This window comes from Aquarana catesbeiana, linkage group LG01, assembly GCF_042186555.1.
Source record: "Aquarana catesbeiana isolate 2022-GZ linkage group LG01, ASM4218655v1, whole genome shotgun sequence".
Classification (NCBI taxonomy): Eukaryota; Metazoa; Chordata; class Amphibia; order Anura; family Ranidae; genus Aquarana; species Aquarana catesbeiana.
In genome coordinates this window covers 91,261,541-91,288,420 of record NC_133324.1, presented here as the reverse complement: position 1 = coordinate 91,288,420, position 26,880 = coordinate 91,261,541, and the positions used below count along the sequence as shown (strand labels likewise).

At 43.5% G+C, this 26,880-nt stretch overlaps 1 long non-coding RNA gene across 1 annotated transcript in view; it reads right to left on the bottom strand.

The window, feature by feature from the left end:
- The window catches only part of LOC141148098 (uncharacterized), a 52,297-nt gene extending 26,390 nt beyond the window's left edge, over nt 1-25,907 (bottom strand). Inside the window, exons 1-2 of the long non-coding RNA XR_012245191.1 lie at nt 25,719-25,907; nt 787-962 (exon numbers count right to left, since the gene is read on the bottom strand). This is a non-coding gene — a long non-coding RNA (uncharacterized lncRNA). The remainder of the gene's footprint in view (nt 1-786; nt 963-25,718) is intronic.
- Between the last annotated feature and the right edge of the window lie 973 nt (nt 25,908-26,880).

The following is a 26,880-nucleotide window of genomic DNA, read 5'->3' as shown; positions in this document are numbered from 1 at the left end:
GTATAGTATATGTACTGCTGTTCAGAGTATATAGTGCCTGGGGGCCTGAGGGACCCCCACGCCATTTAAAAAAAAATTTGGGTGCCGTTTTTTTCAATGATTTTCATTTATATTGCCGGAAACCGACAATACATAACAGCCTTTAGAAATGTCATTTTGCTGTGGTATTGTTCTAAACATGGGAAAACTGCGCCACTTTACAGGCGTAGTATGTAGGGTGGCATACAGAGGTTGGTAGGATGTAGGGAGGCATACAAAGGTCGGTAGTATGTAGGGCGGCGTATAGATGTCGTTAGGATGTAGGGATGGTTAACAGAAGTCTGAAGCATATAGGGTGGTGTGCAGAGGTCAGAAGCATGTAGGACGGTGTACAGAGGTCAGTAGTATGTATGGTAGGGGTCAGGAAGGCATGGTACAGGGAGGTCAGGAGGGCAAGGTATAGGGGGGTCAGGGGGGCATGGTACTGGGAGATATGGAGGGCACAGTCTCAAGATCAATAGCTTTTCTTTTTTCTGAGCACTTTCTGCAGGTGCAAGCACACTTTTTCTTTTTTCTGACATGGTATGGGCAATACCTGTACAGTACAAGCATACATTACATTACAGTACTGCACATAAAAGAAATAAAACAATATAGTATAAAGACATAAGACATAAAACAGTACAGTATAAAGACATAAGACATAAAACAGTACAGTATACAGTAAAGAGATAAGACATAAAACAGTACAGTATAAAGAATGCTGGAAGGGGCATTTAGGAGAACCCAGTACAGTACAGTACATACCTGTAAAACAGCAGGCCAGGAGTGAGAATGAGGCTGATGCAGAGTGATGACATGACGTCCTGTGCGCGGGTCGGGAGAGCTGGTCGTAAGTCCGAGCAGTCATCTTGCGCAGGTCAGGAGAGCTGGTCGTAAGTCCGAGCGGTCGTTAAACAGGCAAGTCGTTAAACGAGGAGTATCTGTATGTTGGTAACAGAGTGGAATGCATTAGGAAGTTTTCTATGCCTGAACAATGGCATGTTCCCACTAACCTCAACCTCAACCCAGATTCCCATCATAACCATTGGCCTATGGGTCTTATTACAAAGACTATGCCAAGTAACGACGGAAAAGTAATGAAAGAAGGTTCGGCTTTACTTCAGACCTATAAAGGAAGTACTACTTCTTTTGCCCAAAGAGTAAGACAAGTCTCACAAGTCATCAACTTGATTCAAAGGGAGGTAAGAAAGATTGGTGCATGTTGCTGCCTTCCCCTCTGAAGACGGATTTTTCCTCGTTACAGCCTGGACCTGTGAGACCAGCATCTGCAAGTATTATGTTAATGTTTGCATTGTTTTCCCTTGTTCTTCCCTTCCCTCTTGTTTTGCAGATGTTTCTGGAAAAGAATCTTCATTTGCTTATACTTGGACTTGGACTAAAGTTTGTTAATAATAGAAATCATAGATTTACAGAGTTTCATGTTTCACATGCTTGTGATATGCCTTTAAATGTTATTTGTATTCTGTCCCTGATTCCTCTCCTTCCTGTAGCTAAGTTTTATTCTATATAGAAAACTCCATCCTTTGTTCATTTTTCCCAGTAATGCATCTCAGCCTCATGTCTCATGGAGTGGATCACATTATGGTCTTTTTGACCTATCCGATTTTCATTGTTGTAAGATCCTCACAGTTTATGGATTAAACTTCACAAGATCTGCAAAGTGTCGTCTGGATTGAGTCACTGTCTGTTAATTCAGCTAAAATTGGATTATCGATATCTCATCACAACTGTAAGTTACAGAGATCACACTTTCAATGCTTAGATTGGAGAGTCTTCTATTTACGGATAATGGAGGCCACTGTGCTCATTGGGACCTTCAATGCTGCAGACATTTTTTCTGTACCCTTCCCCAGTTACGAGCCTCAATACAATCCTGTCTAAGAGGTCTACAGACAATTCCTTGGACTTCATGGCTTGGTTTGTGCTCTGACATGCACTGCTAACTGTGGGACCTTATATAGACAGGTGTGTGCCTTTACAAATCACGTCCAATTAACCGAATTTACCACAGATGGACTCCAATGAAGTTGTAGAAACATCTCAAGGATGATCAGTGGAAACAGGATGCACCTGAGCTCAATTTTGAGTGTCATTGCAAAGGCTGTGAATACTTTACTTTTTTACTGTACATGGGACTTTTTTATTTTTTTATTTTTAATAAATTTGCAAAGTGAAACAAACTTCTTTCATATTGTCATTATGGGGTATTGTTTGTAGAATTTTGAGGAAAATAATTAATCTAAACCACTTTGGAATAAGGCTGTAACATAACAAAATGAGTAAAATGTGAAGTGCTGTGAATAGCGCTGTATGCACTGTCACTGTACTAATGACACTGGTCAGGAAGGGGTTAACATCTAGGGCGATCAATGGGTTAAATATGTGCCTAACATGTTTTTCTATGTGTACTGTGTGCTGCTTTTACTGGGGATCTAGTAAACAAGATCCTCTGTCACTTAACACAGCTCTGTGTTGTTTACACTCACAGAGCTGTGTTCGAGGAAGATTGGAGCGGATTACCAGGTGCCGGATGCCAGTTATTGGCTGGCACCCAGTGATCGGCATGTGCTGTGATGAATCACAGCACAGCTGGGCCAGCGGGCGCGTGCATGCACCCCCACACCTGGGAAAGCTGAATCATGTGAATATTCAGTACGTAATTCTCCTCCTCCCAGCAGACAATTACAGCCTGCATTAATGCATTCTGCCCATTTAGAAGGAGGATGGAGTTTGCCTTCCCTATGGGCCAACATTGCCCTTCTCCCCTGAGATACTCTAGACCCAAAATTTTGTTCTTTTGCAGCCGTGTCTTAAAAAAAAAAATAGTAAATCACACAGGAAGTAAAAAAAAACATCAGTGCCCTGTAAGTCAGCTTTTCTAACCCTTTTTATTACAGAGGACCCTTTAAAACTTTTTTCCTCTCTTAGGGAACCACTGCTAAATTATTACATAGATTTTTTTTTTTTTTTTTTTTTTTACAAACAAAGGTGCTTTATTGTTGTCATGTAGGTTGAATAAACAGCATAACCATTGGTACAGTACATAGCATTACATGAAAAAGCATTTATGCACATAGAAGTCTGAAAGGACAGTGCACAGCAAAACATGCAGCAAGAGTTCACAATCAGAAGAGCAGATATACACAGTAGGTGCAATCCAAGCAGGTATCTAGTAGCATATATCAACAATTACTTATATTAGGATATGTGGTCCTCCCCATTATATTAGTCAGAGGTCCACGGGGCCCAAACTTTATCAAATTTCCACTGGCAACCTCTGTTTATATAAGTGATCCTATACATAGGTAGGGAAGCTCTAACCAATGCCTTCTAGGAGGGGGGGGGGGGGGGGTCCGGTAGAATCCATTTGAGAAGTATTTCTTTTTTAGCATAAAAGAGAAGGTATGAGATTAGCAATTTTAAATGATGAACGTTGCTCGTCATCATGAACCCCCAGTAGGGCTAGCTCAGATGACAATAGAAGGCATATTTTCAGTCTGGAGTTTATTTCCCCAAAAATCTTCGTCCAGGAGATGGAGATGATGGGACAGTCCCAGAACATATGGAAGAAGGTTCCTATATGCCAGTGATGGCGAACCTTTTTGGGCCCGAGTGCCCAAACTGCAACACAAAACCAACTTATTTTTTTCGAAGTGCCGAGCGGCACTATGAAAAAGGTATACACTGGTCAGTGCAGGGATAGGCATGGACCAAGGCTGTGGCGGACAATGTTTCCCAATGACACTAATAATGAGGCCCAATGACACCAATGATGGGGCACAATGTTTCCCAATGACACTAATAATGAGGCCCAATGACGGGACACAATGCATCTCAATGACACTAATAATGAGGCCCAATGACACCAATGATGGGACACAATGTTTCCCAATGACACTAATAATGAGGCCCAATGACGGGGCACAATGTTTCCCAATGATACCAATAATGATTCCAATAAAGAGGCCCAATGACACCAATTATGAGGAACAATTCCCAGAACTGCTTTTTAAAATGTACATTTTTTTTTTTAGAAAAACTATAAATTTGATCCAAATTTTAGGGGTTAATCTGAATCCTGACCTAGAGACAGGGCCAGGATGAAAGAGGTGAAACCAGACAGGAAGGATTTGAAAGGGGAAGGTACCCACCAGCAGGTGAGCAGCTTGAGCCTCTGTCCCTAGGAAGCGGGACACCACAGACTGATAAGATACTCAAGAAAGGTAGCTGGACAGCCGCACACCGAATTAACAGCTTCATTGCTCAATTTTGCACAATAAAGGTGTTAATTCGGTCCATGGATTGACTGTTTTGAATTTTACTCAATTTTTCACAATAAAGGTGTTAATTTGGTGTGCGGCCGTCCAGCTACCTTTCTTGATTGTCTGCATGTTTGCAGAGCTAGCACCTGATGTCTGAGAGTGGGGCAGGCAATCCATGGGATAACATAAAAAAAGGGGAAATCAGGGGTTAGAGTCCCCCTGAAAAGGAAGTCACAGGCGGACCAAGCAGCTTAAATAGGAAAAATACTTTATTTTACAAAAATATCAAAATACAGAAACTGGGTACCCCGTCACCAACACCTGAATAATATTAAAACTAAGACAATGTCCATTAAGAACATCAGATCAGACTATAAGCACACATAATATGCACAGGTATAGATAATAACAGCATGTGAGGCAGAGAGTGGAATTGTGATAGGCATATAGGTCCTGGTACCACGTACCTTTAGGATATGCGCATATATTGTGGGGAATATGGTGTGTATGCAACAAGGACTTGGGTACTGAGTAAATGAGTCCAGGAGGCCAATAGTGATGGAAAGGACTATTTTGTGGAGAATGAACCAGTTTGTGGTAGACTGTGGATACATTAGTCCTTAATTCAGCGCTGCTGACACAGACCAAGCTGTATAATCAAAGGTTGCTCAGTGAAACAGTCTGTGGGTTTTGGTAGTAGCCACAGAACATTGCTGAAAACACTAAGCAGCTAGTATTTGATCAATAGGACACTAGTCCGCCCAGACCTCGCTTCACGTTCCTCCCCACCGCCCGCTCCAGGTTACGTCATTACACGATCATACAGCTTGGTCTCTACATTTAACATATCACCTATCTTCAGTGTCTCCGGCAGCTCATTCCCGCCCGCAAGTCTCCTCTGATCCTAGCTGGTGTTCTCAGAGTCACGCCCAGCACAACACCGCTGACCCCAGAGATTTGTGGATTTCCGCCCGCATGTCACCGCCGTTCTTCTTAGTCACGCCCAGCTCAGACACATCTCTGCTGGCCCTAGAGACCTGTGGGAAATGTAGTTTGCGATGTGCAGTGTGGACGATTGGATGTCAGTGTGTGCTTTTCTAATTTTTTCCTGGCATGCCCACAGAGAGGGCTCGGCGTGCCAGCTGTGGCACGCGTGCCACGGGTTCGCCATCACTGCTATATGCGCTTTACATCTGGGACACTCAGGGTCTTTGTCTGGGAACATTCTATGAAGTCTTCTGGGCGTATAGTATATTCTGTGCAGGAATTTTACCTGTATAAGTTTAATTATTACATAGATAAAGAATGTAGTGTATCTAGCATACTTAACGTCCAGAGCAGATAGGTTTTTTAACACTCCCTTGTTCTATAAAAAAATTTGTTTCAGTAAAAATGATCTAATGGAACAAATAATAATAATGGCCAGAAAAGAAATACCGATGTTGAAAATTACAGTGCCCCTCACATTGGTGGTCAGTGGAAAAGTGCCTTCTTATAATAGTAGTGGGTGTAGTGGTCCCATACATTGGTAGCCAATGGGAGAAGTACCCCTTATACTGATGGTCAGTGGGAGAAGAACACTCTTACGTTGTTGACCAGTGGGAAAACTGCCCTCCCCTTACAAACACCTAAAAAAATTGATATCAGGGGTTACTGGGAGTTAGAAGCTCTTTATATATCAAGGAACCCCTAGCAACCTCTGGAGAAACCCTAGGGTTCCACTGAACCCTGGTTGAGAAACCCAGACTTAAAAAAAAATATTAAAAAAGAGTTGCTGTGCTGGGAAAAACTAGAACAAATCACACTTGTCTAGTTACGTGATGTTTTATAAAATCTCACACTCATAAAAAGCTTTGTGTGCCTGACCATAGAAATCAGTTCTTTTTATTTTATTTGTGTGAGGTAGTTTATTGAAAGTGTCATGGAAGTCCTGTGGAGTTTCTGGAAATGTTTTCTTTTGACTGGCAAAAAAAAATGACTCCTCAGTTGGGCACAAGAAAACAAGAACAAGCTTATTGTTTATAAGAAAGGATGCATAGAGAAGACAACAACATACTTCACTCTAAACCGTCTTGATATTATACATAAGTAAAACTGTTGTAGGCACCATTTAAGCTCCATTTACATCATAACGTTCTGAATCACAGGTGGAATCGCTGCGATTCTACCCGCGATTCAAAATTGCGGCAAATCGCAGGACGCCCCTGCCTTCCCTGTCACTTCCAATGGCACCCCAATCGTGGGGTGATTTTGCTGCAATTCATTGGGGGACAATCGCTGTAAAATCACGCAAACAGAATTGCACCGCGATTGGGGTGCCATTGGAAATGACAGGGAATGCACGGGCATCCTGCGATTTACTGCTATTTCGAATCGTGGGCAGAATCGCTGTGATTTGGCCCACAATTTGGAACACCAAGATGTGAACGGAGCCTTATTTCTTTGGCTGTGAACTCTAGAGTGTCATTGAACTTTGACTTCTCATAGGGGTGATTAAAAAAATATATTGCTATCTTGCTATATTGTTATTGTTATATACTTATGATTCATAATAGAACTGCTGGGGTTGATTTACTAAAACTGGAGAGTGCTAAATCTGGTGCAGCTCTACACAGAAACCAATCAGCTTCCAAATCAATCCCACGGTCTCTTAGAGCTTGTACACACTACAAGAAAATCGGGCGAACATTTTTGTCTGAGGAATGATCATACGATTTTCTGATAGTGAGTACACAACTTTCAACAGCCAATTTCGACCTTCCGAATGAAAATTTCCGAAGGGACAAACGCCAACATTTTTCTCATATGGGAACAGAATGAACGGTTTTCTTTTAATGTGTACCGTTAATCTACGGTTTTATTTACTAGTTTCGTACAGGAAAAATCAGATACGAAAAACTGCGCATAATCAGAAACAATAAACAGCCAAAAAAAATGCCTTTGTCGTACAAGAATTTTTGTACATTATCTCCTTCCAAGGTTCCCTGCTGTGAAATGTATCTGCTAATGTACAGGGGCATCTCATAAAATTAGAATATCATCAAAAATTTTTCTTATTTCAGTAATTCAATTCAAAAAGTGAAACTCATATGTTCTATATAGATGCGTTACACACAGAGTGATATATTTCAAGCATTTCTTTTGATGATTATGGATTACAGCTAGTGAAAACCCCAAATTCTGTATCTCAGAAAATTTGAATATTACATAAGACCAATAAAAAATAAAAAAAAAAGTTTTTTAATACAGATATGTAGCCCTGACCACGTATTGAGTGCATACTATACTGTACAGTGCCTTGAAAAAGTATTCACACCCCTTGACATTTTCCACAGTTTGTCATGTTACAACCAAAGAATGGGGTTGAAAGAGAAAACAAAGCAGAGGCCTCTCCAATAGGGTCCTGCCTCTTTCACAAAAATACAGGGACTATTGCGGTACCATAAGAAAAGAAATTTGTATATAAAAATATAAGTTTATTTCAAAATTAATAATAAAAAAGTCCTACAAAGGACATATATTGTACATAGTCATGATTACACATACACAAACAATGATAATTGTTTACAACATTGTTGATACTAAATTAATATAGCTAGTGCCCATATAGAGACATGGACAGAGGTTCTATAGTGTGATACTTGCAGACGTGACCTCTACGGTTTCGCGGTCACAGCCGCTTCTTCAGGAGGCGTCTGATAGTATGTGGTCTATAAAGACGAAAGACAATACAGTATCAACATGACAAGCAAAATACATATATAATTGTCACATGGTGCATGGATGAAATTGGAGAATATAACTAGGATATTAACATTTAAAAATTGCACTCACCAAACTATAACCCTGCAGGTTCTCTGGAGCGATGTTGTGAGACGCCCTCAAAGAGGCGTTCCCCCGGGGGCGGGCCAGGGAGGCAGATTAGGGTAATACTATTGTAGAAAATTTCAATGGGGTAAGGTTATTAAAGATTAAAATGGTGTGTTCTGTGTAAAGAATCACCCGGATGTGTCAAGGTAAGGAAAAAGATAGAAAAGAGGGGAGAAAACCGAAAAAAGAGAGAAAGAAAGAAGGGGAGGAGAGGGGGGGGGAAGGGGGGAAGAGATGGGGGGAAGATAGAGTGAGAGGTAAGAAGGAAAGGGAGGGAGAAAAGGGAAGGATAAAAAGAGAAGGAAGGGAGGGGGAGGGGGAGGGAAGGGGGGGGGGGGGAAGGGGGGAAAGGGGGAAAAAGGGGAAGGGGAAGGGGGAGAAGGGAGAGGGAGGGAAGGAGGGGAAAAAAAAAGAGAGAAAGGGGGGAAAGGGGGGGAAAAAAGAAAAGGGGGGAGGAAACAGAAGGGAAGAAGTGTGGAATGAAACAAGTACCCCAAAGTACCTATCAGAGGGATTGAAAAGCACACAGAAATAACAACAAGAAAATTAATGGTAGCAAAGGGATTTTTACCTATAAAATTATTTGCTGTAATGAAGTGTCCATGTCTCTATATGGGCACTAGCTATATTAATTTAGTATCAACAATGTTGTAAACAATTATCATTGTTTGTGTATGTGTAATCATGACTATGTACAATATATGTCCTTTGTAGGACTTTTTTATTATTAATTTTGAAATAAACTTATATTTTTATATACAAATTTCTTTTCTTATGGTACCGCAATAGTCCCTGTATTTTTGTGAAAGAGGCAGGACCCTATTGGAGAGGCCTCTGCTTTGTTTTCTCTTTCAACCCCATTCCTTGTTTATATTCATAATCGGGATGATGGTACCCTTCAATGTACTTTTACTTCTTTTTGTAAACCACGTGGCACATTTGTTAATTCTATTATAGTGGGTGGACAACACACCCGGATCTTTGGATCCATTTTTTCGCCCCTTGTTTCCCCTTTTGGGTCCCCCCTTTTTTCCCCCTTTGCCACTTGCTAAAGTGATTCTATGTATATTTCTAACTTTTGACTACTTCTGGGTTTTGAGCAGCCATCTTTTAATTAACCTCTCCTGTTGGAGTCCTTCTTGTCTATGGTCAGGGTTCTTCCCTGTTGTCTTGTACATTTTTAGCTATGGATGTTCTGGGGTCTGCCTGGGGGGACTTTATGTCTACTATACAGGCAGGATGCCTAGTTAATCAACAGCTAGAGGACGAAACTAAAACGTTCCTTGATAGGTTATTTAACCTTCTCAAGAAAAAATCCCACTTACATTGGCACATCAAGTATTTTGAATTATATATCACTGAAAAAGTTTGTCCCCTTGGACTCCGCGTCCAATTATTCCCTACAATCAAAGATCCCTCTGCAGATTTTAAAAAATCCTGGGAAAATACCCTTACTGATTGTAGTATTGAACTCATGTCAAAGCTGACTACTCAGTATCGCTCTGACATGATATCTTTAGATGCGGAAATTGATAGACTACTCAATCAATTCCCCAATATTCAAGAGTCAAGTTCCTTCACAAATAAATGGAAGGAAATACGAGACAAAATTGAAGGTCTTAACAAAGATATTATCATGAAAAAACAAAGAAAATTCTCCCAGGACAAATTGGCATTTTCAGAGGGCTATGCATACAAGTGGTCCGGGAAATCGTTCCCTCACAAACATAAACGCCAAAATCGGCAGTTCCCAACCCCGACGGCAACAGATTATACGGAATCTGACTCATCGATTTCCTCTGTATCCTCACAGATCACTACTCGTCCCACTTCATCACGAGCACCGAGTGTTCCTCGAAAGAGGTCCCTCACTGGTGATAATTCCACCACCAAACACCCTAAAAAAGGAAAACAACATGGCAAAGCATTAAAAGCACCACAAACACCGAGACCAAGTGGACAGGCCCCCTCCACGGGTCCCCTCCACCCCACTTTACATAACATCATCCCAAAACTCTTACAACCGAATATCCAAACACTCCTTTCACAGCCCGGTTTTTTACAACCAGGCCCAGAGCCCTCCAAACAAGGGAACCTGGACATGTTTGTGCAAAAGGCCCCAACCCCAAGCACGTCTCACGAGTAACTACCCTCACTAACACCGATGATTCACATTCCCTAAATATCATCAATCTTACATCCTACCGGTTGACCCCGGAGGAGGAACAGGTCCTTTATTTAGGCCTTGGTTTCTGTCCGTCGGAGCCAATCAATATCTACGAGACAATTAAGGATCTTTATTTATTTGCCCGTAAACTGACCTTCAATTTTATGTTTGACCCTGACCGTAAACGCGCCAATCTGGAAAAGGAACTAGCGGAAAGGACCAAAAATTTCACGATAGCGGAGTCCAGAGCATTAAGGGACCTAATGTTACTCTATGATGAGGGAGAGGTGGAGTCGGATGCCCTAGATGGGAACCCTGACTCCCCCTCCACCTGTCAAAAGATTAGTACCCCCCAACAGACACATCCCACCCCCAAAACTTCTCTAAAAATGAAGTCTAAAGTCTTCCCTGATTTGTTGACCTGCCCTTCCATTTGGGCTTTTTTGCATGAATGCATTCTCTCTCTCAAAAGAGAACAATGGCAAACACCACCCTCTAACTTGACCCCACAACAGTCTCGAGCAGTCATCAGACTGCAAAAGAACACCAATTTAGTCATAAAGCAATCCGACAAAGGTGGAAACCTGGTGCTGATGACTCATCACCAATACCAGACTATGTGTTTCAAAATTCTATCCAATGCCAATTGGTATTTACCCATTGAAAACTGTTTCATTCAACAAACTATTGATGAATTTAGGGGACTCATCGGTGGGGCCTTCCTTGAGGGCCTCATCGATGACGATACCTATAAATTCATCAATACACAATACCCACGTACTCCTACGTTTTATGCTCTGCCGAAAACTCATAAAAATCTCTCTGCACCTCCAGGCCGACCTATTGTCTCTGGCAAAGGTTCACTAACGGAAAACGCTAGCAAACTGGTGGACACTTTCCTTCTACCCCACGTGATGAGACTACCTTCCTATATCAGGGATACAACTGACCTGTTGAAACATATTGAGGGGGTTCAGATCCCTCCGGACGCCCTCCTCGTGGCCATTGATGTCGAGGCTCTCTACTCGAGCATCCCCCACGAGCAGGGCGTCCGGACGGCGGCCTCTTTTTTAATGGAACAGGACCATCACACTTGGCCCACCAACACCTTCATTTTAAAACTCTTAGAATTCATTCTGACCAAAAATTATTTTTTATTTATGGACCAAGTGTATCTTCAAATCCAAGGCGTTGCAATGGGCACATCGTGTGCCCCTTCATACGCAAACTTATACCTTGGGGGTTGGGAACGGGCGATCTTCAGTGATGACCGTATGGAACCATTCCTGGACTATGTTCTAGGATGGTTCAGATTCATTGATGACCTCCTGGTCATCTGGACAGGTACAGAGCAATTGTTACAAACTTTCATTGCAGAGCTAAACATCAACTCCTTTAATCTTCATTTTACTTTTTCTTACGATAGACTAAGTATTTCATTTTTGGATGTTTTGATCACTAAGGACTCTACTGGCCATTTAACCACGGATCTTTATCGTAAACCAAGTGCAGGTAACACCTTGCTACACGCCTCCAGTCTCCATCCCCGTCCCTTGGTTCGCAGTATTCCTTTTGCTCAGTATCTTAGACTGAGAAGGAACTGCACAAGGGACGGGGATTTCTACAAACAGGCCAATGCTCTTCGTACACGATTGCTGGCTAGAGGCTATAAACGCACCGTGTTAAGAAAAGCATTTAACAAGGCCCTAGCCCTAGACCGACAAACACTACTATATGGCCCCCCACGTCCTAAACAACCTTACACGACTAAGATTATTACTAAATTTTCTACCCACCACCAGCAATTACGAAGAATATTATCCAGCCATTGGCACATCTTGACTGATCATCACACTCTCAAAAAATACATCAAACCCACCCCCGATTTGGTCTTTAGAAGGGCCACCTCGTTGAGGGACAGATTAACACATAGTCATTACAGGATTCCCTTTCCTAATCCTTCGGAACCCAGGGGCACTTATAAATGTGGCAACTGTCCACATTGCCCCTGGATTCAAGAAGGACAACATTTTTTACTTCCCAATGGTGAAATGTTTTTCCCCAAACATTCAGCCCACTGTGGCACACGTGGAGTTGTTTACCTTATGACCTGTATTTGCAGTGCTTTTTATGTGGGGAAAACAATTAGAGAGCTACGGCAGAGACTGGGGGACCATTTATATGCCTCTACAAATGGCAAGCTTACTACTGTAGGCCGCCATATAGGTATTCATCATCGCTTCAACTTGGATTATATTCGGTTTACGGTGTTAGACGTTGTCCCTGAGGACCCCCGTGGGGGCAATTGGGACCGCGAAATTTTAAAACGTGAATCCATGTGGATTGAGCGACTTAATGCATGTGTTCCTCCCGGCATTAATGAGGCACATTCATATAAATATTTTCTTGAATAAATTAGTTATATCCCTATCTCTTTTTCCCCCTTCTTCTTCCCCCAGTCCCTGCTGTGATTTAACCACACCAAAAACTAAATAAGTTACATAAATATCATAAAAACCTTTGGACTTTATTCACTAGACTTCAGGTCTTTTTCCTAGGACTATATCACAAGTGGACTCTCGTTATATATAGTGGTCTCACTATATATTTTTAAAAAAATTTTTCTACTTAAATAATCTGTTACTCCTTATTGATTATTGTTTGTTTTTTCTGTGGCTGATTTCAAAACTTCAGTAGATGACTTGCTTTATTAATCAAAGCGATGTTTACGTTGATTGTAACATTATATATTTGTATGCTGTTTTGGGACAGGTTGCAATGTGTACCTCCTTAACTGTGGGTCCCTTGGCGCTCCCGCCGTTGGAGACTACACATCGCTCCCCTCCCTCAGTTCATTCCTCATTAACATCAATTGTACTTGTATTGTTATTAAAATTGCACTGGCCATTCTACTCTGGGGTATGTGAGGAGTTAATTCTCCCCCCGTGGCGGGCCTGCGCTCCTCCGGCGGTGGGCGGGGCTATGTTTTAAGCCCAGCTGCTGCTTCGCTTTGATCAGTACCCTGGCACTGATCAGCTTTGAGCTGTGCGCCTGCGTCGGGTGATCTCCCCCCCGCGCCTGCGCAACAGTGGAGGACCGGACCCGGAAGTAATCGCGGCGGTCACGCCGCCGTTGAACTTCCGGGTTGGAGGCATTTAAGATGCCCAGACCCAGCTGTTCACCGTCACTGACGGATACCCAGCATCGCATTGACGCCTTCCGGAGTTCCTGTAAGTACTTATGCTGTGTTTATTCATGTGGGATGGAGGTGCCCATTACTTCTATAGGGCACTCCTTCCCCTCCTGCTCGGCATAAAATACTTAGCAACTTTTTTCATTCCTCATACCACTTACAATATCCCTTTTGTTGATTTATATTTCTTACAGTGACTCCTTGTAGAGGAATGATGTGGCGTCTTAACCACTGACTATACTAGTCATGTCACTCTGGGTACCAACAGCCTTTTAGTCTGGGTTTTCATTACAGCAAATAATTTTATAGGTAAAAATCCCTTTGCTACCATTAATTTTCTTGTTGTTATTTCTGTGTGCTTTTCAATCCCTCTGATAGGTACTTTGGGGTACTTGTTTCATTCCACACTTCTTCCCTTCTGTTTCCTCCCCCCTTTTCTTTTTTCCCCCCCCCTTTCCCCCCTTTCTCTCTTTTTTTTTTTTTTTTCCCTCCTTCCCTCCCTCTCCCTTCTCCCCCTTCCCCTTCCCCTTTTTCCCCCTTTCCCCCCTTCCCCCCCCCCCCCCCCCCCTTCCCTCCCCCTCCCCCTCCCTTCCTTCTCTTTTTATCCTTCCCTTTTCTCCCTCCCTTTCCTTCTTACCTCTCACTCTATCTTCCCCCCATCTCTTCCCCCCTTCCCCCCCCCCTCTCCTCCCCTTCTTTCTTTCTCTCTTTTTTCGGTTTTCTCCCCTCTTTTCTATCTTTTTCCTTACCTTGACACATCCGGGTGATTCTTTACACAGAACACACCATTTTAATCTTTAATAACCTTACCCCATTGAAATTTTCTACAATAGTATTACCCTAATCTGCCTCCCTGGCCCGCCCCCGGGGGAACGCCTCTTTGAGGGCGTCTCACAACATCGCTCCAGAGAACCTGCAGGGTTATAGTTTGGTGAGTGCAATTTTTAAATGTTAATATCCTAGTTATATTCTCCAATTTCATCCATGCACCATGTGACAATTATATATGTATTTTGCTTGTCATGTTGATACTGTATTGTCTTTCGTCTTTATAGACCACATACTATCAGACGCCTCCTGAAGAAGCGGCTGTGACCGCGAAACCGTAGAGGTCACGTCTGCAAGTATCACACTATAGAACCTCTGTCCATGTCTCTATATGGGCACTAGCTATATTAATTTAGTATCAACAATGTTGTAAACAATTATCATTGTTTGTGTATGTGTAATCATGACTATGTACAATATATGTCCTTTGTAGGACTTTTTTATTATTAATTTTGAAATAAACTTATATTTTTATATACAAATTTCTTTTCTTATGGTACCGCAATAGTCCCTGTATTTTTGTGAAAGAGGCAGGACCCTATTGGAGAGGCCTCTGCTTTGTTTTCTCTTTCAACCCCATTCCTTGTTTATATTCATAATCGGGATGATGGTACCCTTCAATGTACTTTTACTTCTTTTTGTAAACCACGTGGCACATTTGTTAATTCTATGTTACAACCAAAAACGTAAATGTATTTTATTGGGATTTTATGTGATAGACCACGCCAACACAAAGTGGCACATAACTGTGAAGTGGAAGGAAAATGATAAATGGTTTTCAACATTTTTTACAAATAAATATTTGAAAAGTGTGACGTGCATTTGTATTCAGTCCCCCTGAGTCAATACTTTGTAGAACCACCTTTCACTGCAATTACAGCTGCAAGTCTTTTTGGGGATGTCTCTACCAGCTTTGCACATCTAGAGAGTGACATTTTTGCACATTCTTTTTTGCAAAATAGCTCAAGCTCGGTCAGATTGGATGGAGAGCGTCTGTAAACAGCAATTTTCAAATCTTGCCACAGATTCTCAATTGAGTCTGGACTTTGACTGGGCCATTCTAACACATGAATATGCTTTGACCTAAACATTTCCATTGTAGCTCTGGCTGTATGTTTAGGGTCGTTGTCCTGCTGGAAGGTGAACCTCTGCCCCAATCTCAAGTCTTTTGCAGACTAACAGGTTTTTTTCTAAGATTGCCCTGTATTTGGCTCCATCCATCTTCCCATCAACACTGACCAGCTTCCCTGTACCTGCCAGGGACGATCCTGGACGGGGTGCTCGGGGTGCAGTGCACCCAGGCGCCACAGAGGTGGGGGCGCTGAAGCGCCAGAGTGCTCCCCTCCCTCCTCCTCCTCCTCTTCCTTGTTCACTCTCTCTGCTGGTCGCCGCCTCGACCTGCCGAGTGCCGAAGCCCGCCCCCCCTCCCTCCTCCTGTCAGAGGAGGAGAGCAAAATGAGATCGGAGCGGCTGTCTCTGCCGCGCGGTGATGTCACTGGGGGGGGGTGGCCCGTGCTCGTGCCCGTGCCGTGCCCAAGCCCAACGTGTTCCAGTACTCCTCCTTTGACCTCTTTGTCTCGATCCCGCCTGCTGCCCAAGCCTGACACGTTCCACCCGGGCGGCGCGGCTGCACACTGTTCTCTCCTCTCCAGCTGCCGCCCGGGTGTTTTAAATTAACATAATGGGGGGGATGTTTGTCCTGGGGGGGTATATACTAATGTAGGGGGAGGGGTTTCTCCAGGGGGGTCTATACTAATGTAGGGGGGGTGGTTTGTCCTGGGGGGGTCTATACTAATGTAGGGGGAGGGGTTTCTCCTGGGGGGTCTATAGTAATGTGGGGGGGGGGTGGTTTGTCCTGGGGGGTCTATACTAATGTAGGGGGGTGGTTTGTCCTGTGCGAGGTCTATACTAATGTAGGGGGAGGGGTTTCTCCTGGGGGGGGTCTATAGTAATGTGGATGAGTGGTTTGTCCTGGGGGGGTCTATACTAATGTAGGGGGGTGGTTTGTCTTGGGGGGGTCTATACTAATGTTGGGGGGGGGGGTTTGTTCTGGGGGTCTGTACTAATGTGGGGGGGTGGTTTCGTCCTGGGGGGTCTATACTAATGTACGGGAGTGGTTTCGTCTCGGGGGGGTCTGTACTAATGTGGGGGTGTGGTTTGTCCTGGGGGGGTCTGTGCTAATGAAGGGGGGGTGGTTTGTCCTGGGGGGTCTGTACAAATGTAGGGGAGGTAGTTTGGCCGGAGGGGTTTGTATTAATGGAGGGGGGTGGTTTGTTCTGGGGGGGTCTGTACTAATAGAGGGGGGTGGTTTGTCCGTGGGTCTGTACTAATGGAGGGGGGTTTGTCCTAGGGGTCTGTACTAATAGAGGGGGGGTGGTTTGTTCTGGGGGTCTGTAATAATGGAAGGGGGTGGTTTGTTCTGGGGGGGTCTGTACTAATGGAAGGGGGTGGTTTGTTCTGGGGGGGTCTGTACTAATGGAGGAGGGGTGGTTTGTTCTGGGGGGGCTGTACTAATGTAGGGGGGGTTGTCCTGGGGGGGTCTATACTAATGTAGGGGGCTGGTTTGTCCTGGGGGGGTCTGTACTAATGTAAGGGGGTGGTTTGTCCTGGGGGGGTCTGTACTAATGTAGGGGGGTGGTTTGTCCTGGGGGGGGTCTGTACTAATGTAGGGGGGTGGTTTGTCCTGGGGGGGCTGTACTAATGGAGGGGGGGTGGTTTGTCCTGGGGGGTCTGTACTAATGGAGGGGTGTGGTTTGTTGGGGGGTCTGTACCAATAGAGGGGGGGTGGTTTGTCCGGGGGGTCTGTACTAATGGAGGGGGGGTTTGTCCTAGGGGTCTGTACTAATAGAGGAGGGGTGGTTTGTTCTGGGGGGTCTGTACTAATTGAGGGGGGTGGCTTGTTCTGGGGGGTCTGTACTAATGGAGGAGGGGTGGTTCTGTACTAATGGAGGGGGGTGGTTTGTCCTGAGGGGGGTCTATACTGATGGGAGGTCTGTACTAGTGAGCGACGCACTATGTTTCTTCCCCCACCTTCATATTAGCCAGGGAAGTAAAAAAAAAGGAGCAAAGAAGAGGATTGTGGGACATGTAGTCCCGAAGACTGGCAGCCCCACTGTAACATGGAAACTGCAGCCCACACAGCATGCTCAGTTGAATGGGAGAGAGAGAGCCAGAAGCCTGGGAAAGCTTTCAGGGAAGTACACCCAGGACTCCAGAGGGAGAGGGCAGTGCTGAGGGAACACCATCAGAGAGAGAACCCTGCTGACCTGCGCCACATGAGGGAAAGCCACACAGCCTGGTGCCATGCCTGGCAGAGAAAGGAATGGAGTCATTGCCAGAATATAGATATGGGCTCTACCAAGCGGAGTCACCACGGGCAATTCAGAGTGAGCTGACTCCTGATCAGAGGAACCGTTGCTGTATCGCTGGGTCAGGTGAGAGGGCCGATCGGTCATTATCTACTAACGTTCATAAGAACTGCAGTCTCTGACCATCTCCTGTACTATGTCTGCAGTCTCTGACCATCTCCTGTACTATGTCTGCAGTCTCTGATCATCTCCTGTACTATGTCTGCAGTCTCTGATCATCTTCTGTATTATGTCTGCAGTCTCTGATCATCCCCTGTATTATGTCTGCAGTCTCTGACCATCTCCTGTACTATGTCTGCAGTCTCTGATCATCTCCTGTACTATGTCTGCAGTCTCTGACCATCTCCTGCACTATGTCTGCAGTCTCTGACCATCTCCTGTACTATGTCTGCAGTCTCTGATCGTCTCCTGTACTATGTCTGCAGTCTCTGACCGTCTCCTGTACTATGTCTGCAGTCTCTGACCGTCTCCTGTATTATGTCTGCAGTCTCTGACCATCTCCTGTATTATGTCTGTGGTCTCTGATCGTCTCCTGTATTATGTCTGCAGTCTCTGATCATCTCCTGTACTTTGTCTACAGTCTCTGATCATCTCCTGTATTATGTCTGCAGTCTCTGATCATCTCCTGTATTATGTCTGCAGTCTCTGACCATCTCCTGTATTATGTCTGCAGTCTCTGATCATCTCCTGTATTATGTCTGCAGTCTCTGATCATCTCCTGTATTATGTCTGCAGTCTCTGATCATCTCCTGTATTATGTCTGCAGTCTCTGATCGTCTCCTGTATTATGTCTGCAGTCTCTGACCGTCTCCTGTATTATGTCTGCAGTCTCTGATCATCTCCTGTATTATGTCTGCAGTCTCTGATCATCTCCTGTATTATGTCTGCAGTCTCTGATCATCTCCTGTATTATGTCTGCAGTCTCTGACCATCTCCTTTATTATGTCTGCACTCTCTGATCATCTCCTGTACTATGTCTGCAGTCTCTGATCATCTCCTGTATCATGTCTACAGTCTCTGACCATCTCCTGTATCATGTCTACAGTCTCTGACCATCTCCTGTACCATGTCTGGGGGCTTTTTCTAACAGACTCTCTAACAGAAGCCCTCTCTGTGTGCATCAGAGAGACTCCCCTCCAGGTCTCATTAGTGTAAGCTCTTCCTGTATTTGCTTTATTGTTAAGAGATCATGGGAGGATCCCAGGGTAACAAAGACTTCTTAGGGGAGCATCTCTGTGTTTGAATAATTGCCATAGAAACATTTGTAAAGGGGAGGAGTTAGTAAGATGACCACGCCCACGTGGGGGCGCCAGAAATATTTCTGCACCCAGGCGTCTGTGACCCTAGGATCGGCCCTGGTACCTGCTGAAGAAAAGCATCCCCACAACATGATGCTGCCCACCACCATGCTTCACGGTGGGGATGGTGTGTTCAGGGTGATGTGCAGTGTTAGTTTTCCACCACACATAGCGTTTTGCTTTTAGGCCAAAAATTCAATTTTTGTCTCATCTGACCAGAGCACCTTCTTCCACATGTTTGCTGTGTCCCCCACATGACTTATCACAAACTGCAAACGGGATTTCCTTCAAAAATGGCTTTCTTCTTGCCACTCTTCCATAAAGGCCAGATTTGTGGAGTGCACGACTAATAGTTGTCCTGTGGACAAATTCTCCCACCTGAACTGTGGATCTCTGCAGCTCCTCCAGAGTTACCATGGACCTCTTGGCTGCTTCTCTGATTAATGCTCTCCTTGCCCGGCCTGTCAGTTTAGGTGGATGGCCATGTCTAGGTAGGTTTGCAGTCGGGCCATACTCTTTCCATTTTCGTATGATGGATTGAACAGTGCTCTGTGAGATGTTCAAAGCTTGGGATATTTTTTTTTATAATCTAACCCTGCTTTATACTTCTCCACAACTTTATCCCTGACCTGTCTGGTGTGTTCCTTGGCCTTCATGATGCTGTTTGTTTACTAAGGTTCTCTAACAACCCTTTGAGGGCTTCACAGAACATCTGCATTTATATTGAGATTAAATTACACACTCTATTTACTAATTAGGTGACTTCTGCAGGCAATTGATTCCACTAGATTTTAGTTAGAGGTATCAGAGTGAAGGCGGCTGAATACAAATGCACGTCACACTTTTGAGATATTTATTTGTAAAACAATGTTGAAAACCATTTATCATTTTCCTTCCACTTCACAATTATTTGCCACTTTGTGTTGGTCTATCATATAAAATCCCCATAAAATACATTTATGTTTTTGGTTGTAACATGACAAAATGTGGAAAATTTCAAGGGGTATGAATACTTTTTCAAGGCACTGTATAGTATAGTATGCACTCAATACATGGTCAGGGCTCCTTTTGCATGAATTACTGCATCAATGCAGCATGCCATAGAGATGATCAGCCTGTGACACTGTTGAGGTGTTATGGAAGCCCAGGTTGCTTTGATAGAGGCTTTCAGCTCATCTGCATTGTTGGGTCTGGTGTCTCATCTTCCTCTTGACAATACCCCACAAATTCTCTATGGAGTTTAGGTCAGGCTAGTTTGCTGGCCAATCAAGCACAGCGATACCATGATCATTAGGCCAGGTATTGGTACTTTTGGCAGTGTGGGCAGGTGCCAAGTCCTGCTTAAAAAATGAAATCAGCATCTCCATAAAGCTGGTCAGTAGAGGGAAGCATGAAGTGCTCTAGAAGTTTTTTGTCACAATTATTTGGAAAATGAAGAATGAAAAAAAAATCCTTTTTTTTTTAATATATTGTCACTAGTGCAGTACAACGTTATCATATAACTGGTGTGGCGGTGATCAGGGACACCGACTGCTGACAGTATACAAAATTATATATAGATATATAGATATATAGATAAATAGATATATAGATATATATATAGATATATATATATATATATATATATATATATATATTTTTTTTTTTTTTTCAATTTTGTATTACTTTTTTTCTTTTTGTAACAATTTTTTTTCTAACACACTGGGACCAGAGCAATACGGTGTTACCATAGTAATGAAATTATCAGGATTTTTTTTTTTTTTTACACATTATGATCACTTATACACATATAATATAGTTTCATTGGTATAAGCAACCATTTTTACTAATTTAAACTGGTTCATTCAAAGCTGGTTCATTCAAAGCCAAAGCTAATCACATGGTACAGATAGGCTGTGATTGGTCCTGTCTGTACCAGGGGATTGCTATGACCAATCACAGCTAGCAACACAATTTTATAGTATACAATAGATAGCATGAAAGGAAGCCATCAATTGTTTACAATTGTCATGTGATCTGCTGTGATTGGTCACAGCAATCACATGGTACTGGCAGCAGGCTTGTACAGTAAACGGTCATCAGCCAGTGACAGATTGAGCTGCTGATCAGCCCCGCAGTCACATGAGAGGCGCATTCTGGGAGGACTTCATATGAACAACAGTGCTCCCGCCCGGCTGTCATTGTACTATAGTCTGGGAGGGAAGATGTTAATGTGGCCAAGTGCTACAAGAAATGTCTAAAAGGGCACAGGCCTGTGGTAGTATGTACTTATAACATGGTTATACCTAACATAAGGAATGATGATAAAGGTGACAGTAGCTCCAGTTTCTTTGATTTTTAACTGCTTGCCGACCAGCCATCGGCAGGTCGGCTTGTTCCCGCGATTCGCCGTAGCGGTACGTCGTCACTTTAACAGCTATAGCAGGCGCACACTGCATGCTGATGCGCGTGGGCCGGCAGCCGCGATGTCTGCCTGCCGGCCACCCACGATCGCTCCACAGAGAGCCAGAACGGGGATCTGTCAATGTAAACAAACAGATCCCTGTTCTGACAGGGAAGTACAGAGTGATTGTCTGTTCCTAGAGATTAGGAACAGCGATCTCTCTGTACTCCCAGTCAGTCCCCTTCCCCCACTGTTAGAAATACCTCCCAGGGAACACATTTAATCTCTTGATCGTCACTAGTGTTAACCCCTTCCCTGCCAGTGTCATTTATACAGTAATCAGTGCATTTGTATAGCACTGAACGCTGTATAAATGTCAATGGTCCCAAAAAAGTGTCAAAAGTGTCTGATCTGTCAGACAGTCCCGCTAAACATTGCTGATCACCGCCATTACTAATAAAAAAAAAATTATAATAAAAATGCCATAAATCTATCCCCAATTTTGTAGACGCTATAACTTTTGCGCAAACCAATCTATATATGCTTATTGCGATTTTTTTTACCAAAAATATGTAGAAGAATACAAATTGGCCTAAACTGATGAGGAAAGTATATTCCCATAGACAATACGTTTAAAAGGCTAAAAATCAAACCTATGTGGCTCACGGCCAAAGTTAAAAAAGCTATAAATAATAAGAAAAGCGCTTTTAAAAAATATAAAAATGAAGGAACACTATTGTCGTTTAAATGTTACAAAGAATATAACAGAATATGTAATAAGGAAATCAAGTAAGCAAAAATTCAAAATGGAGGACAGATTGCAAAAGATAGTAGGACAAACCCAAAAAAATTCTTCAAATATATTAATAGAAAAAAGGTCAGGTCTGAGCATGTAGCCCCTTTACAAAATAATCTAGAGTGGGTGACTGGGGACAAAGAAAAGGCAAATTTATTAAATATATTCTTCAGTTCTGTGTATACAAAGGAGCATGAGGGAGCTCATTTCCATAATGGGGATTGTAGTGACACAGCCCCGAATGATCCACAATGGCTCAAAAGTGATATGTTCCAGAAATATTTAGACAGAATAAAGGTGGATTAAGCACCTGGACCAGATGGCATCCACCCACAGATCCTAAAAGAATTTGTCATTTCAAAGCCATTGTTTCTAATTTTTAGGGACTCAATAATGACGGGACTAGAACCACTGTATTGGCGTAGGGCCAATGTGGTGCCTTTATTTAAAAAGGGAACAAAGTCTTTACGAAGTTATTATAGACCTGTTACTTTAACTTCTATAGTCGGGAAGATACTGGAGAGTTTAATAAAGACCACATAGATAAGTTCTTGCTGGAAAAAAATATTTTAAGCAACAGACAGCATGGATTCATGAAAGACAGACGTTGTCAGACAAACCTGATTTCTTTTTATGAAGAGGTAAGTAAAACCTTGGACAGGGTGGCCGTGGACGTGGTATACTTGGATTTTGCAAAAGCGTTTGACACAGTTCCCCACAAATGGCTAATGTGTAAGGTAAAGTCTACAGACTTGGAAATATCAGTTTGTAAATGGATAGAAAACTGGCTAAAAGACCAAATTCGGAGAGTAGTGGTAATAATTCTTATTCTGAATGGTCTAAGGTTATCACTGGTGTACCCCAAGGTTCACTGTTGGGACCCTTACTTTTTAATATCTTTATAAATGTTCTAGACACCAAACTATGCAGTGGAAAAACGTCCTTACAGGACGTCTCCAGGTACAGCGTCGCACGACCTCGCAATTGTCAGTTAAAGCGACACAGTGCCGTATTTCAAAAAATGGCCATTAAGGGGGAAAATTTTCCGGGGCTGAAGTAATTAAATTGTATATAAACTTAAAACAACCCAACAATTTAATATATAGCAGTTAACTAATCCTTAGTTGTTGTGTCTGCATTCGTTTTTTTCCTTTCTTCAGGCTTTTCCCTCTATTCTACCTAGTAATTACACACTTCCTGACCCTTCGTGGCTACACTCATTTCTCCACTGTCTGTGGAGGTCTGTCAGTGGTATCTGTGCAGGGGGCCATAGTTGTCACCAGGATCAGGACAAGGTCATCCAGGGCCCAGGGCAAAGATGCCAAACTGCAACCTACACCCCCCCCCCACCTCCCAGTTTTATTACACATGCGTCAGTGTCTGTTCAAGACAACAAAAAAATTAAGGGCTCATTCGTGCCAGAGGGGTGTTTTTCTGCACCTGATCAACACAGGTCACTACAAGGGTAGGGTGTATTCCATTTACACTACAAAGCAGCCTTGAAGTTCAGTGTGGAAAAATGCAATATGTCGGTCGCTGCAGCTCTTTTATTTGCATATCCATGGTGATTCATTCATATGCATATTTGATGGTTGTTCATTCATATACAAATCCTGCAAATCCTACAGGAAAACATTGTCCCTGCCCCTTCTGTACCCCTCGCATCCCTTGCCCCAACCCTGGTTGTCACTGGGGCTAAACTTCAAACATGTCTTCCTTTGTTCATCTCTATTAAATGGTTCCCAGATTGCAAGGATAACTTGCCACACATTTGTGGCAGTGTTAAATTGTAAGTTTGTTAACTTGCTGCACATTTTCACTGGCAAGTTGTACACTTACAGAGCACTTGAAGCCCAAGGTCTAGTTGACACTTTTCCATATTTGTAGCAAATGTGTGTGACAAGTGTAGCACTTACTCTCGGTGGAGCTGCTGATTTAAGCGGGCTGTTACCTTCACTCTTGATACCTCTGTTTCACCGGCACCGGGTCTAGGGTTCCGTTGAGTTTACCTCTGGACGATATAAGCACCAACACTTGAGTACGTTTTCAATGCTTTATTGAACCAAGTAACGAAGGAAGTAGCAGGAAAGAGGCAGGAGGAAAACTGCAGGGAAGCTCAAATTTCTTTAGAACATCCTTTAAAGTTGAATACTGTAATTGAATGCAATCCCCTTTTTGTGGGACACAATCTTTGCTCGCCTGGATAGGCCTCTCTCACTTGCCTTGCAGCCAGTATGTAGCATGAACAAAAGTCTCTGCCACAGACTTGCTTGAAATAAACCCGTACAATCCTCTGCCACAGGATGTATTGGTTCACGATGAATGTCAGACACAATACTTGGACCTCTAAGCCAACCCGGCAGTACCATGTAATAAGACAGGATACGTCCTCCAACCGAGTCACCAGGCCCCTCTCCAGACCAGCACTCTGCATGATCCTTCCATGAAGGGTCCTCCCCTGGGATCTCCTTGGTTGTCCAGCTTCTTCACTCTGGATAGACAACTCAGGACCATTCCTCGGCTGCTGTGGTAGGCCCCAGACAGGCTTCTGGGCCCACCCATGCGCCGCAGCGACGCGGGCCTCCGGAACGGAGGACCACGAGGTGGTACTCTAACACATACCTGTCGGCCAGGAGGGCCAGCAGGTGGCTGAAAAACAAACCCCTAAACATGGCGTCTGTCCCATAAATACCCTCTCCCAGAATGCAACTCGGAGGACCACCTCCACCGAGTTGTCTCCGGGACAGAGGAGCACTCATTCGCTTTAACACGTTGCTCTTCCAACATCCACCGATGGTGACAACGACACCCACCGACACAATGTGGAACAACACGCAACGTCAGCCAAACTGGAACAGAGGCAAATCTAACTTCCTATAAGGAGCAATTCACTAAATTTACCTATCAGATGGTAGATCATAAATCTAACAGCACTACACAAGTCTTTAGCAAGAGCAAAGTTGCAGGGGTGAGTCTACAGTAAGAGCTCTTCAGGTCACAGGGACCCCTGTGGTGGGATGAGAACTTGCAGTAGACTTGCAGAATGTTTGCAAAGAAAGTTGACCTGGAGTCATGCATTGCGGACTTGCTGAAATTGTGCAACAAACTTGTAAAGCCTGGCAAGTCATTTTCAAACTCACAGCTCAACTGCTTGTTATCTGGGTTGTTTATGAGATAAGTAGCTTACAAAAAAAGAGATAAGATTGTTTTAGCTGCCTTCTCAGCTCACAAAAGGTGACACAGCATTTCTAGCAAGCTCAACAGGTATTTTCTGTGTTTGCTGACAATATTCTGAAAACAAGAAAACTAAAGGAGCCAACACACCTGACTGGCAAACTACAATATATGGCATTTCTGCTTTTAGGTTTATCTATGCTTTACTATGTACAATATATGGCTAAATTATAACTGGCTCCCTAACTCACCTAACTCACGGCCCATGTATTTCCCTATGTGAAGAATCTCAAGGATTGAGTATTTGCACAGTACAAACAATCAAGCAATAACTCACGTTCATTGTACTTTGTTGCATGCATTTACAGGACAGATGATGTATGCTCCTTTTGCTAGTTCGATACAAAAAAAAAAAGAGAAAAAATAAATAAATAAAACTGCAAGGAGTTCAAAATGTGCTGACTCCAAGGCTTCACGTCATCGCAGCAGAGGAGGAACATGTTTGAGGAAAGAAGGGTGTTTTAGTACTGAGGGTGTTCCCAGGCTTGTCATTTGTACAGTGTGATAGGTACAGCACTGGCAGTGCTTCTTTATTCAATGTGTTCAGTCAAGTCTATAGATGAACATTCACTGCCTCCAACCAACTAGGATTACCTCAGGCAGGATGGAGGCGTTCTGCATATGTTCTAGCAGTGGAATGTGTTGCTTTGGCTGAATTAGGTATGCTGAGGTGTAAACTGAGATTCTAAAGCAAATTAGTGTATTCTCTTCTTCCTCATCTGTACCTACTCAGTCTCCCATGCCATTCTGTTTATTTGGTAGAAGCGGAAAAAAAATATTCAATGTGTATGGGGATGAAGGAGCATGTGACCTATTCTGCCTTCACTGGTGATTGAGATAGGCCTAGTGCTGTCACATGGGGTCTGGTAGGTGGACCTCAGACTCGTGAAAGCTCCAACTAGAGTGACTCAGAGCTTACACAGGGATTCCTTTCCCCATTCCTGGCAGTTAAATAGGGCAGCAGTGGAGTAAAGGAAAGCTGAGTATGTGTTGCTGAGGAGGGGTATTAACCTTGTACCCTTAGGAATGAAGGGGTTAAAGTGGTCCATAGTCAGAAAATTCAGTCCTGTTAAATCATTTCAGGCTGGCCCCTTTTGCAGGTATAGCTATGTAAACCATTAAAATTAAAGTGGTTGTACACCCTGTACAACCACTTTTATCTACAGGTAAGCCTATATTAAGGCTTACCTGTAGGTGCTTGAAATATCTCCTAAACCTCCACGGTTTAGGACATATTTACAAACAATGCGATCACTGATCACTACTGCGCATGCGGCGATGTCTACGGTGCATGCGCACTTTAGAAAGGACACCGTGCCCTTTCTAATAGGGGTCATGCCCTGACTGGTGACGCCACGCGACTCTGGCCAGTCACAGAGCCGGAGTTCGCGGCCCCTGAAGGAAGAGGGGTTGAAGATGGACGCTCGTTGCTGGTGGGG